The sequence below is a fragment of the Asterias amurensis genome, chromosome 20, assembly GCF_032118995.1.
Source record: "Asterias amurensis chromosome 20, ASM3211899v1".
Lineage (NCBI taxonomy): Eukaryota > Metazoa > Echinodermata > Asteroidea > Forcipulatida > Asteriidae > Asterias > Asterias amurensis.
The window spans coordinates 14,413,512-14,428,074 of NC_092667.1; the positions used below are offsets into that span (position 1 = coordinate 14,413,512).

The following is a 14,563-nucleotide window of genomic DNA, read 5'->3' on the forward strand; positions in this document are numbered from 1 at the left end:
AAATATTACAGACTATTAAAATACATGTTAGGCTTAATTATCAACTAGTAGGCCCTATACCCACAATTTCATACGCCAACTGGAAAACCCCTTTATGATTTCAAAACTGTTTATAACTACAAAATAAAAACGATCAGAACAAAAGAAAGAATAAATCAACAGAGCCTCGAGGATAGAAAGAAGCTGGGTGATCATTTTGGGGAATACCCTTTGAGTTCATGTGCAATACTTTCAGTATTTAATCAACGTTGGTTAATAAGTGACATTGTGAAACTCTTTCCACTTCACATCAAAGTACTGGGTAACCTGTCATTGTGTTAAAGTAGCGTTGAATTGAACGTGGAAAATTTCCACGAACCCTGATTTTGAATTTATAGAAAACTTCAACCCTACTTTCTAGATCTTGACGTAAACCTTTAAATAGAACTTAAGTCAGGTGCACTAGACTGGCTGGCTAAGATAGATAGGTCAACAATCTAAGGCGTTGCAGGTCTTGAACTTTGCTCTTGAAGGGACGCAGCACTATCCCTTTTGTTAGGTGCATCTATATGGGGAAATTGAAAAGGAGGAAAATTGAACAGGAACCTTGCACAGGGCACCACAGCAAAAGCACAGGGCCTAATTTCATGAAGCTGTTCGAATTTTTTTGCTAAGCAAAAATTGAGTTAGGCACCAGTCACAAAAATGCAAACTGAATGTAGTTTTGGATGGTAACCTGTTTATGTTAAGCCATACTTTTCTGTGCTTAGCAAGTTTGTTTGCTGAGGATATTGGGCATGGGCTCCGTGGCAATTGCTGTGGGCGCGCTGTGGGTCATTTAAAGGCCTGCAGTGACATGACTGTATGACAGTCATAGCATTGAATCAATCACAGATTGACTACAATGGTAGCACCAATCATTGCCCCAATTAGACCCATTTCCTTAATGAGTGTCGTCTTTCAGCAAGTCCAATTACATGGTTTAGTAACAAACTCTTTACTAATTCAGTTGTTTTTAATTGCCTACTCTAATCAATCACAATTCATCATCCTGGATTTAGACTGTCTTTCTCTTTTTCACTGACTCACAATACTGTGTTTAATTCCCTCCTTCTATTTTGAGTGTGAGTTCAATGGAAAAATAACAAAACAAATTGGCAAAAAAGGATAGAGAAATGGCCTTCTGGTGCGACCCCGAATTGAGTATAACAGCTGCGTTTGCATAATGGATCCAGGGCCAAAATGCAAAATGAGGAACTGATACTAATTCTTTTAAAAATTACATATTCCGAATTTATTTCCAGCTTACATTAAGTTATCGGGGATGATTGGTATTCAAATACACGTCCAGTATTGCGACTGTAGATTTGGACCGTGGTGTAGACCTAGCAAGAAGTCGCCTAGCCCACCTGTGTGGCCAACTCTCGTGAGAGACAACCATTGTCATTGAGAGGATGGAGCGATTTTGATTGTGGCAATTTGACTTTGTCATATTTGTGTTTATTTTATTAACAAACAAGGTTTAAAATAAGGTTAATTTCATTTCACTGTTTTAATTTCAGTTTCGAAATACAACAAGTTACAAGGTTGCGGTTCACCATGTTCATGGTTTCACGCGTGCGCCACAGTCACCAGTTGCAGTGCAGTAATCTTCACTTATGAAGCAGGTAGTAATAAAAAGAAGAAGAAAAATACAAGTTAATTAATTAATTTAAACAAAAAATTATATGCTGAATTTGAACTCTCCTTGTCACTAGTTAGTATGACCTAAGGTAACCGTGACTTTGAAAGTGAATGAAAGTGAAATGAGAGAAAGGTCAGTGACTCACCAGATGATAGAAATTTAATTTTCTACACTAGAATTGAAACCATTCTCAATCTCTTGACTTCAGTCTATAAAATAAAATTTAACTTTTAGTAAAAGTTAAAAGTTTTACTAGCCCCAGCCCAGTTGAGTTATTTGTGTTGTGTAGCTTGATCTGAATTCTTTCAGTTTCATTGTCTTGGTTGGCCACACACATGTTTCTCTCGCGAAATGGTTGAATGATAAAACATTAAATCTTACACTTCTCGAATCATCACCGTCCGTATCACACGCCAATTGCAAAGCCAAAAGCGACAACATGTTCCTTCTTCTCAAAGTTTAAGTTGAACAATACATCGTCATCAAGTCGAAAGCTACAGCCGTCCGTACGACGAGTACGATTTTTGTACAAAATATCAGACTAAAATTACACTAGAGTTGGCATAAAACAGGCAAAACTTATTCAAATCTCTGCATACAGTCGACAAAATGATCGTCCAGTTCACTACTTCCAAAAGGTTCCCGTTAATGAAGCCTAAAAAGCACTAGGGCTGCTGTCAAACTAAACCCAAAACACTTTACCTGTGTCCAAAAACAAACATGGCCGACAAGTTCGAACAAGACTCGACTCCGACTTGTGATTAGACAACATCACAAACAACAATCCCATACAACACCAATCAAAACTTTTGACCAATCAATGTTACTGAACGATCCCTATCTCTTATTACCTCCCCCCCCCCCCATCACATTTTAATAGAGGGCGCTCTTGATTTTTTGCAACACCTGCAAGAGAGTTTTTTGCATCTTTTTCTTTTTCTGTGACATCTCGCTCGCGCTCGGTTATGAAAGGTTTTAATATTCATACATTCACAAAATAAATCCCTATTTTTAAATTCAGTAAAAAGGACGAACAAATCCTAGCGTCTCCTTCCCTTTTGCATATGGAAATTCAATGAAGACATAAATCCACAATTTGTCTCTACACTGTGGATATCGGATTATACTCAAGTCGCCGTTGGTCGATGGAAGGTTGAAGAGACGTTTCACCGTATATTTCATTCCCAAATGGCAGGTTTTTTCTCTTTTCTTTGCTACTATAGGCCTACTATCGTCCGCCAGGCTCTGTATTCGATTTGCACGTGTACCCCGCGGGTTTGTGTTACGTGCTTACGTTGTTGGAGTTGTTATAATATTCAGGTTTGCTACTGTGTTATAAAAACAAGCAATGCCCTGTCCGGTCCTTCACCTATGCCTGGATTTAGAGGGTTTGGACGGGGGAGATTTTCCAGCGGCCAGCTGCAGAAGGTTTTTAAAATAAATTTTACTCAGGGAGATTTAACCGGTCATAGGAAGACATTCCTCTAAGGTATAATAATTCTGGCTTGGATAATTGTATATTTGAGGGGTTTCCTGTTTTGAGACCTTTTTAAAAAAAATCTAGAAGTAGTACTAGTTTGTGAGGAGGGGATGCTTATAGGCCCTAATGTTTTATTGAAGGGGTGTTTTATTTTTTCATCACTTTCTTCATTTGGTATGGGATGGCTGAGAGGTAAAAGGTTGATGATTGCTTATAAATAGTAGGTATGAGCATATGAAACTGAGCACAAAAGTTATTCTTTATTTTGTTTTTAACAAATCGATTATTATGATGTATTAAAGCAAGTTTATTTAGAAAAATGTTATAACACAATATTTTAATATTTTGAAGTAAGGTTTTTTGTTTAATATTTTAAAATTAAAAATCAGTTTCATTTATGTTTTTTGTTTTAACTTCCCGACTGATCCCGAATAAAATCTAACATCTACCAAAATAGATTGATATTTCATGTCTTTTCAGCTCCCCCACATGACAAGGGCGTATATAAATTCAAATGAGGTAATTAAATCGACAACATTGTTTCACTTAATTCGGATTCAGAATTTTGTAAAATTCAACAGAAATCATCGCGATAGGGGTTACCTTTTCACCATAGGTGTCATTTACATACACAGAAATATCACAGCTCCCATGTAACACAGCTCCATGGACACGCGATTCAAAATAACCCACTTTCTACGTCGTTTTCGCCCGTCATTCCGTGCCGATATCCCCCACTGCAAATAGTCAAGAGATCTGAGTTGACCTTCGTCCCCTGGGCTCTCATCCAAAAAGGCGATATCACTGGCTGCTTTTGTCGCCCCTAAATTAAGCCTTTTTTTTATGCAGGGGGTAATAACGAGGATGTAAGTTTGAGCAATGATGACGATCGCAGTGCGCATACGTCTGAACAGGGTCCATTGTTCCTCCATGTGTGTGTAGAGGTGGATTGATATTAATATTCAGACGAAAGGGAAATACGCAATCCGCCATCACACCCCCCCCCCACCTTTTTTTGAAACAAAAAGGCCGAAAAGTGTGCGTGGTGAACAACTTGACGTGATATGTATATAATGCGTTGAGTGGCCTTAAAATGACATACAGCCTAGTCGACATTTTCAGATAATGATTTCGTTCAGTTGAACCCAGTATTCCCAGGTCTTGTCAATTTACCTGTACTCGTTTTGTGTGTGCAAAATAATGCACTATGAATGCTAGTGACGTACTTTTCCACTCAGCATTTTTGCAAAGTGATTAGAACAAAGATGTTTTTATCTCAAAACAAACTGGCTTTTAGATGATAAATGTGAACAATATTATTTGTTTAATGTTCACAATATTGTTCACGATAAAATTAATGTGAACAAATTGAATTGAATTGAATTTTCTAAATTGCTGGCAGTTGTTTGTAAAAGTCGCGATGAATTCTGGTCATCACTGAACCCGATTTAAGGTGAACCAAATGTTTGTTGTCGATTTAATTACCTCATTTGAATTGTGTAGATTTTATTCCTGATATCACACGGGTTCCAGATGGTCCATTGTTTAGACTTCCCACAGTCCCCCTTATGGTCAAAGGTTTGTTCCAATCGAGTCATCAAAATGCTGATTCAGTATTGGTAGGTATAGTGAGAGATAGATAATAGTTTAGAAAGTGTTTTGTTACCAACTCACTGGTGATAAATTCTGTTTGTATACAAATTAAAACCGTATGGTTTCAGGTTGAATGGCGATTCGCTTGAATAGCCAGGCAACTCTATACAACCAAGGCATACAATAAAATAATATTGAAGGCTGGCTTCGATAATGATACCCACACATACACATTCGACTTGTTATCATATGGTATCGCCATTAATTAAAAATTTCATTTTCCAAATTGGAAAAAGGACCGATTACACTGCTGACTGGCAAATCGCTTCCAGGAGCTTGCCAGACCTATTCATCGACGCCAAACCCATTTTCTTGGCAGCATACCATAGGCCGTCCAACCATGGACCAACCCCCCTGTCTGCAACCGGGATGTATCCTGATGAAAAGTACGGGCCAATAATCCCAACCAGGACACGCTCGCACGCACTCCACGCGACCCCTCTCTCATGACTGTGTTACAAGTAAGAGAGATGAAGCGAGTAGGGCCCTGGCAAGGGGAAAAACAAACCAGCGGGCCATACTTCCTTCAAGCCCTCTCAGGGAAGCAGACCCATAATGGGGGAGCAAGCAGTCAGCCAGCCGGTAAGCGCGGCCCACGCCTGGCCCCTAGCCTTGGGAACACATGCACGACAAAAATGTGGCCCCGGCCCTTGCTACACAATCTTGCGGTCGCGTGCGGGGGACAAGACCCGGGCCATATATGGCAGCGCGCAATGTGACATGGGGTGCAAATTTTTGTTCCCGGGTCCCCTTTGACCATGCCACTACGGAGCATTTTAACTGGCACGGTGTATAAAATGTGTGGGTGACGAAGTATACCCCGGGATGGCTCAGAAAAAAACATTGGCAGTTGATAAATAGGTTCACGTCATCTTGGAATGTAGAGACCCCCAGCCTTGGATATTGCCTTCATAACGGGCAGTATTTACATAATTGGCAATGGGATTTAACAGCATATTATGTATCTCATTTCTTGTTGAGAATAATTATGCAATATTATATCACACAAGTAGTATTGCTTCTTTATGGTTCCATTTAATCATCCTATTATTTTGTGCATGCACAAACAACAGCAACAGCTAACATTTAAACAGTATTTGATTTGTTTCAGCTTGATCTACCAAACTTTTAAAACTCACTTATAATTATCGTCAGCCAAATCGAGAACCAAGCTTAACCCGCATATAGTCCAAAGTACTTTTTTCATGCGACGATTTCTAGGGCGACCCGCATTTTTAAAGCAGACTGAATATTAATTGTTTTGCCATAGGCAATATTGTTGTTATTTTGAAGAAAACAAACAATGCTGGGACTTAAATTAGTGGGTCAGTCTGCCTAGGCCGATGTTTATTTATCCCCCCCCCCCCTTTATTTCTTTGTTGGTTTGTTTGCATTTGTATGTTATGTGACTTTTGTTCAAAATGCTGGGTCGTTCTGTTTCGCCAGCTCGGCTCATCGTGGAGGGGGGGGGGGGGGGTATCAACTAGGGTGCCTGAGCCCCCGCCCCCAGGCATGCTAGTGAGTTTGTTCTTATACCGCTTAGCAATCCATTTAAATCTGACGGATTTGGGTCAAGAATTGCTGTAAAAACCTTTCCATTGCAAGAGCCATAAATGTAAAGCAAAAACAAAATAGCCAGAGTTTGCTAACAATGCTACAAAACATTATTTAAAATAGTGTTGAAATTGTTGGAAACAAAACAAACAATCATGTTTTGGGGTTTTTTTTTTTAAATAAAATTTTGTAGAAAAAATGTTGAATTCGGTCACAATATTATGTTGACACAATTGAATGTTTTGCTAATATTAGGCCGTCCATGCATGCCAACCAGCGCGGTTTGTTTATCAACAATAGAAATGTCTATCATTGGTTCACTTCTAGTCTGGTGCTTGGAACAAATAACACTTTAACCACGTACTCGGCACTAGGCACCAAACAAGATAAATCGACCATTATAAGGAAGGTTATTACTCAACAAATTATTGATCACAAAAACTTACTTCGTAAAGAGCACTGGAAAGCTGTTGATAAATATAAAATAATATTAAAATGACCCCAGTATTCCCACTTGGAGTACAGAACAAACCTGTGCAACTTTGGCTCAGACTGCTTTCTCTAAAACTACACCACTTCACAGGGGGTCGTTTCTTACAATGTTTTATAACATCTCGCCTGTGCTCTTTTTACCAAGTAAGTTTGGTCTTTAACTTGTGAAGTAGTTACCAAAAGTATACTCTGCCTGTAAACTGATGTAAATACTCTTCATCATTGATAAAGTAAGTTAAAACATGAAGAACATCCACTGACAATATACTACGGAACTTTTCACCTGTAACGGAGAAGTCCAACATGGGGCCAGCGACATGGGGGACTACAACGACTGTTTCCCCCACATCCTCACCCTACAGAGAGGAGCGAAACACTTCGTGGAGATACCAGAGACTCACCTCACTAAGTTTAATAGCAGTGTGGATTGATTTCATCTGAACAGCCATAAACGTCACCAACTGTTTCCAAAACTCTTCTGTATTAGCTGCCATGACTTGATTCTTACATTCAAACCGTAATCTCTCGAAGACACACTTATATTGACGACCTTTTCATTAAAAATTTACCACTACACTCCCCGTTAAGCCAACTCTCAGGACAACAATAAAATATTGTTGATTGTTTTTTGTACTTTGTGGACCTATATACCCATGGTCCACCCATGGGGGTTGAATGTCCACCAAAGCTCAAAAACACCATGGTGAAACTAACACCCAATACGTTACGGGTCAAATCACGAGCATAAAGGGGTCTTAAGAAATACATTCCTCAAAAGGGGAAGTTGATACCATAGTTACGTAAGACTTTCTCCCGTATTGGGTGCAGTTGCTAAGGGAACGAAACCGACAACGAACAGAACGGGACGCTAGAACAACGTTAAGGAGAACAGTTTTGAACAGAAGGGGGGGGGGGGCTACGTAGTGACATTGACACAGTAAACAATTAGCCTTTTTGATAAATGGTGGACACTATGGAGTGCACTGGTTTGGTTCGGTTGTTTAGACAGATTTACCCAAATCCAATGGCGTCATCATTATACTGTGTCCACCATATCTCTTGATGGGAAGATCATCCAAACAAACAAAATACTCTGACCGAATCTAGTCATATCGTCATGACACGTCAGAGTGACGTCATGTGAGACTCGAGTGTGATACTCACATAAGCAATGATAACATTTACCCCCCGAAAGCCCCAAAGTATACGACACATCACTATCAATGAATTTGACAGCACAGCATGATTGCCATTATGGTAGGTAAAATTACATTTTAGCTGACAGAATGCAAATGGCGAGGTATGGAGTATTCCGAAAAGCCTTGACTTCTGCCACTAATGTCTGTTTTGTTCAGCAGTAAGAAACAATATCCCCTCGCAGCAGTCAAACGGTCTCTACGATGTCACATTGCCGGAGGGTGTCGGAGCTACACGTATCAGCCGAAGAATGGTCCTGATGTCAGATACTTCTGAAATAATAGTCGCAGATTTCAAAACACAAGGGCAGCCAGGGCAATGGACAAGACAGAAAGGTCAAGTTGGATCAGGTGAATTTAAAACACAAAAAACCCACTTCCATATCACTCTGAAGAGAAGATGAGAAGACAATGTAAAGGCCACTTTGAACTTCAGAAAATTGTATCCCTTCAAGTCCGTGACATTAAAAATAAAATTAAATCAAGACCAAAATCAATGCAGTCTACTTGGGCAGGAGTGTAAGAAAAGGAAATGGCGTCTATGGCACTCAGAGAGACAACATTGCCACCCGCCAAAACACTTCAGTTTCTAATAATCCCATCGTCTTCAACATCGATCAAGTGACGACATCATCAGCAAACTCAAGTCAACAAGTTCATTTTGTTTTCATGCGAGACTGCCAGCCTTCTGCAGTGGCATATACTCAGGTGCTTTATACTATTTCATCCATAACAATACAACATCCATTCATAAATCCATCGGGCACTTTGATTGGACGGTAAATTCCATGTGATCACTATAAGCCATTCAGACAACGCAAATGTAATTTCACACCGCAGAGGATCACGTGTTTTTTCTTATAATAATATCATTACCATAATTGAACCTCAGGTGTATCTTTCTGTATTTAATACTGCTTTTTTTCAATGGATTCCCGGACATGACATTACAATACAGCCGTGTGGGTGGCAGCAATATACCGAAACCGATGGCATCATAATGATGAGAGGTCGTGGGTTCGAATTCCACCCGATTCCGGTGATTTGTTTTCACAGAACTCAAGAAAGTACTGATTACAATGCTTACAATAACGCCGAGGCCCTTTTTAATAATTTTATGCTTTGGAGGTACATGTACATGTCTGTTACACTGGTAACAAACATTAATTTTGAATTGTTATAGTAAATTCAATTATGCAAAAGTTCACTTGCAGTAAAATTTGTCAACCTGAAAATTTTCTTTCACGTGACAAGATTTTAATTTCATACAGAAAGAAAAGAACTGCGTTGTCAAGACAGACCGTCTGGTAACCCGGGCACAGACAAACCATTAAAAACTGTTTTTCTTAGAGAAACGCCCTATTGTCATGAACCTTTCAACAATTTATTTTGGCAAGCCTTAATTTTTTCTTTCTATTATGCTGATTTTTTAAGTGGTGTAAAAGGAACCATTCTTCATGCTACACAATCAACGTTACGAGTACACGCTATTTCACCAACCAGGATCCCTCTTTCGGTCACGCGCTTGTAGCCCAATAATGCATTTTGTGTTTTCTTAATAAAAAGGAGCTTTTTGTTGATAAAGGAGTGCGACCGTAGAGTCGTGAAGACTGACTGGCTACAAAACAAGGAGGTTGCAATGTTGCTGGTAGTGTTTCTACCTTAACAATGGTCGGCTGGCCAAATGCCAGTTAAAACAGCCAAGAAACGGGTAACATTCTATTCAACTATAGTCAGGCCGGCTAGTTAAATATCCCAAGTAAATTACTAATTTATTAATTGTTCATATTCTTCCAAACCAAGTCCATAGTGCTGAAAGCAAGCAAACTCGTCCCCCTGTCTAGTCACCGAACACTCGTCCCCCTGGCAAACCCTGGCAGGTATAGTTTGAGGCACAGTTGTAGACAATCTTTGTTTGACCACCCTCTCGACACAAAGTAAAGACAGCAAAGTTATGGAACATTGATGGCACATTCGGTTTGGTTTGGTGCAATTCGTTCAGAAATTATCACTATATTTTGACATGTCAAGACAGGGCCAAAAGTTTAGCAGATAGGGACATACAATTGCCTATTAACAGATGACACTGCAAAATGATCTATAGTCACTTTAGTATTTCATCATGAAGAATAAACATCAACGGAAATCAACAATCGAAGTAAACTCAACTCGTGTGTTGTTGTTTTTTGGAAAACATTTCCGCTTTCAGAGTTTGTCAATTGCCCGGGCCTAGTGTGTGACCATATATACCCTGCGGTCATCAGAGAAAAACAAACTTACATGGTAGTACGAGACACAGCTTCTACCCTGTGTTCATGTCTGTATTATTTTTTTAAACATTGTGTACACTATTTCTACGGGTCCATTCTAAACGAGCGTGAATGGCTATAATTTCGTCGCATCTGTCGTCGAATCGATCGTAACTACACAACCCACTTAAGACCCCTCTCCAAAGTTGATGGGGTACAGAGCCTCCAGTTTTGTCTTTGTTTTACACTTATCATTAGTTGCGGGTCTGTGGACACAATGGTTCCCGAAACACTCATTGTGGGGAACCCCGTGGCCGCTTTCGCAAGCCCCCCCCCCCCCCCGTCTCGCTCCGGGGACAGACTGTGATATCGAAACAAAACTGATGGACCTTTTGTGGAGCACCCTGATCCCCTTACACGCATTGATCAATGAGAAGAAGGGGAACCCGAAACTCCACGGTCCCGCCTTAAGTAACCCCTGACATTGTTCCCTTTAGAGTAACTATAGCACAAGTTACAAGTCAATACGAGTCAAAAGAACAGCGAGTAAAGGGGGTTTACCTCTCAAGTAAAGACATTGTACTTTTGCAGTCGAATTGTTAGTGATGACTTCCCGCTAAAAGCATTTGTATAGGATGCCCAAAAATCGGTCGTTAATGTTAATTATTCCAACACCATGTTGCCCTCACTCTGCGTCAAATCATGGAAACAACAAAGACAAATCTTGTTTTGTATTAAATAATTGAGGGTCTAATACTTCACCCTGACCTTTGACCTTTACCTAATTAATGTTGTTCCTAAAGCCTGAACTCGATGTTATAAGTTTTGACAGAGTTGTCATTAAGGTCACGCGAAACCAGGACATGATTATACTAACATACAAATGCAGTTTTATAGTCATCCATTGTGTATATTGACGCGTCTTTTTCAATCAATGTAATAATAAGCTAACAATACAAAGAAAAAAGATAAGTATACGACAAAGACAAAAGAAAATTAGCTTATTTCTTAATAATACATGGACCTTTATCATGGTCGCCGCCATCTTGATTTTCTTCCACTCACACCCATGCATGGTCTAGTGTAGTCATGTTGCACCAAAAGATGACTCAGTTGAGCTGCATTAACAAAAAGTACTAAGCATAACAACATTATGCTTACTAAGATTACCAACCAAAATGTCATGTTACATGAACAATTTGGTGATATCCTGCTCATTTTGCTCTGCAAAAAATTGTTAAGCAGTATTCTGCTTAAGCAGCTCTATGAAGTCAGGGCCAGTTCATTATGTCGAATTGGTTCGAAAATGACAACATGAAATGTTCGTCGGGTATTTTTTTTTTTTTTACTGCAGGTGACCTTTGAGGTCACAATGTAGAAATGGCGCTCAATATTCAGGAAACTTCAACTTGAAGTTACCCTGGTAACGCCGATCGGCTTATCAATAATTATAATTTCGGTAATTCCTGCGGCTGTGCTTTTCAAGTCCCAAAAGGCGCCATTTTGTAAAACCTCACAATATGTAAACTCAGATTCTTCGGTTTTGGTTTCGAGAGTCATGAAACATTGAATGTTAATTGGCTTTTTATTGTCTTGTATGATTGTAGGGAGGGTAGTCTAATACCAAACCCTTGTTTTCAAGGTTGACTTCTTAAATCTAACTCTGTGGTTCCCGTATTAGAGAACATCCCCCATGAGCAGTGCAGTCACGTACTTCACGACAACCCACACTTATGGCTAGGCCTACTATATGGATTGTTGTTTTCTTGAAGAAAATACAATTTCACAGTATTGAAAATATGAATTGTTTTCACTTTTAAAAGTACACTTTTGAAAGTACAACTCGTGGCCCAAGATAAAGTATCGAAAGTCTTCTGACGTGAAACTGGGGCCTATTGCGGTGCAATGGATTCGTTCGAATAGATGACAGAAAGCAAGCGTGTTTGTGAGAGACTTGTCTCGAAGTGTCTTGAAAGGTACGTTGCTCGACTCAATGGTAATGGTAAAGAGATTGCACTGTTCTTGTATTTTAATTTCAATCCTATTAAGAAAAGAAAACAAGAAATGAAAATAATGGCTCTTATTAAAGGGTAGGATCATATGAAGGTTTGTATTATATCCTTACATCAATACTGAAGTTCCTTCAAGCTGGCAACCACGTAACCCAACACCCTTACAAAAAATGTCTTCGTTTCGGTTCCAACAAAACAATGGTACAAATTTACCAAAATAAATATGTATCAGTCCTGACCGGACCACGATGGTGACCACTGTCCCATAGAGTACGTTGAGCGATCGATAACCCGCCGCCATCGGCAGGCACGCGACCGCTCGTGCGGGGTAACAAAAGGAAGCCCAGTTGCGGGCACTTTGGGGGTAAATCCTCACCCAACACGGGTAGGCTTAGTAAGCCCTTATTGTGTTCACAATAGGAGTTGTCCATAGTCGCGTGTGTAGTTGTTCAGCTGGCGCGCTGCATATGGCACACGGGGGCATCGCGTGGAGTGCTCCCCGTGTATCCTTGTCTACATACAGTAGTTTTTTTCCCAGCCCCCTTGTTCTCAACATAGTAGTGACAGTTTTGTCGGGGCTATCTACCATCAATAACGATCCTTTGTAATAGGAAACAAAATTGTCCCGTGTGTTGAAAAGAAAAGAAAAAACCCCAAACACTGTTACAATGAAAGCTTACCGTCTGTATAGATGGAATAAACGATGATCGATTTCATGAATGTTATTGTAAAAGATTGATCTCAATTGCTTTGAAATGAACGTTGGAGGCTGAAATTCCATCTTTTGTAACACCTCTGAACAAGAAAGTGCAACCTTTGCGGTCATTTCAAGTTCATTGTCAATTTCATTGTTTCTTTGAGGGTAGAATCTCTGTAAAGGGTTTCAGTGCGCACTAGTGGTTATTTTGAGATTTCAACATGATTGTTTACATTTTGCCAATTTTATACGTTATTTACTATCTCAATGTAGGTCAACTTTTATGTCACTGTTTTTACTGGCCGATAGTTTTGTTATTGTGCCAAACAGTATGGGTCGGATTAACTTACTTTCCAAACTTTTCCCGTGGAACGGAAAACACGGTGGAGGAACTTTCAAAGTTTCAAAGTGCCATGAACGTTTAGAGACAAACGAACAATAGTCACTAAAAATACACATCCAAATACGGAAGTAAACGAATTAAAAAAAATAAAGTTCACATAATTAATTGGACTAAGAAACGAAGATTACATGACAGGTCAACCAGAAACACATGACACCCTCAGCATCTTTGTGTAATGCCACAACACAAATCATAATGGGGTTGTTGGCAAATAATGTGTCGTTGCGCTTTGTGAAATCGACCCCCTAAGTTACTGTCAAATGTTGTTGGATGTAAATTGTTGGCCAACTTGGTTCTCTTGCAAACCGCGCAAATCGTGTCTAATGAATAAATCTTTTTGTATCAGTTGTTAATCATGGTAATTATTCAGACTTCTGTTCTGATTTAAGTCTGTCTATTCGAATTTAGAACACTTTGCTGAGAAATAATAATTGGATCTTAGCTTGCAAGTGTTGACATGCATGTATTTGACTGAGTACACAGGTTTATTTGTTGAGCTGAGGTCGCGCCAGACATACGAGGTATCGTATTCACACAGACAAAGTGGAATTAAATTTTATTGTGTATCATGTCATGAAAGTTAATATCTGATCAGTAATGTTTAAAAGTTTCAGTGGTTTTTAACAAGGGCGGACAGAGCTTGGTGGTGGGAATTTTGTGTTGACCCCCTAGAGAAAAACTTTAAAAAACAGCACCTAATAGTTCTAACCAATAATAGAAAATAAGATAAAGTAAAATTCTAAAATTAAATTATTTTGGTCCTGCAATTCATAGTGCAGAAACAATGATCCACGTACTTAGATCCACGAATAAATTATGCACACTTTTTAAAGAAAAAAAAATCAATTTAAATTTTCAATTTGGCATTCGAATTAAACACAGAAAAATGGGCAAACGTGACCTAAAACGGCGTCCAACTTATGAACCTAAAGACAAACTGCACACATCTATCAAAGATCTAATGAGATCTTAAGATACTTTACGCAAATTTACGAGAGTACACGTCACAGATTGTATACGCGATCATTTGTTATTGTCAACTCTGCTCTTGTAATTTTTTTTCCCGCGTGGTTCTCGTCTTTCTCGACGAGGTTTGGAAATAAGGTATCTCTGTAACACATGTAAATCGGGCTGTAGCATTAGTAAACATAACCAGAATTTCAT

General features: G+C 39.3%; 1 protein-coding gene across 1 annotated transcript in view; it reads right to left on the reverse strand.

The window, feature by feature from the left end:
• Positions 1-14,563, reverse strand: part of LOC139952149 (nucleolar protein 4-like) — a 79,513-nt gene that overhangs the window by 17,935 nt on the left and 47,015 nt on the right. The window lies entirely within an intron of this gene.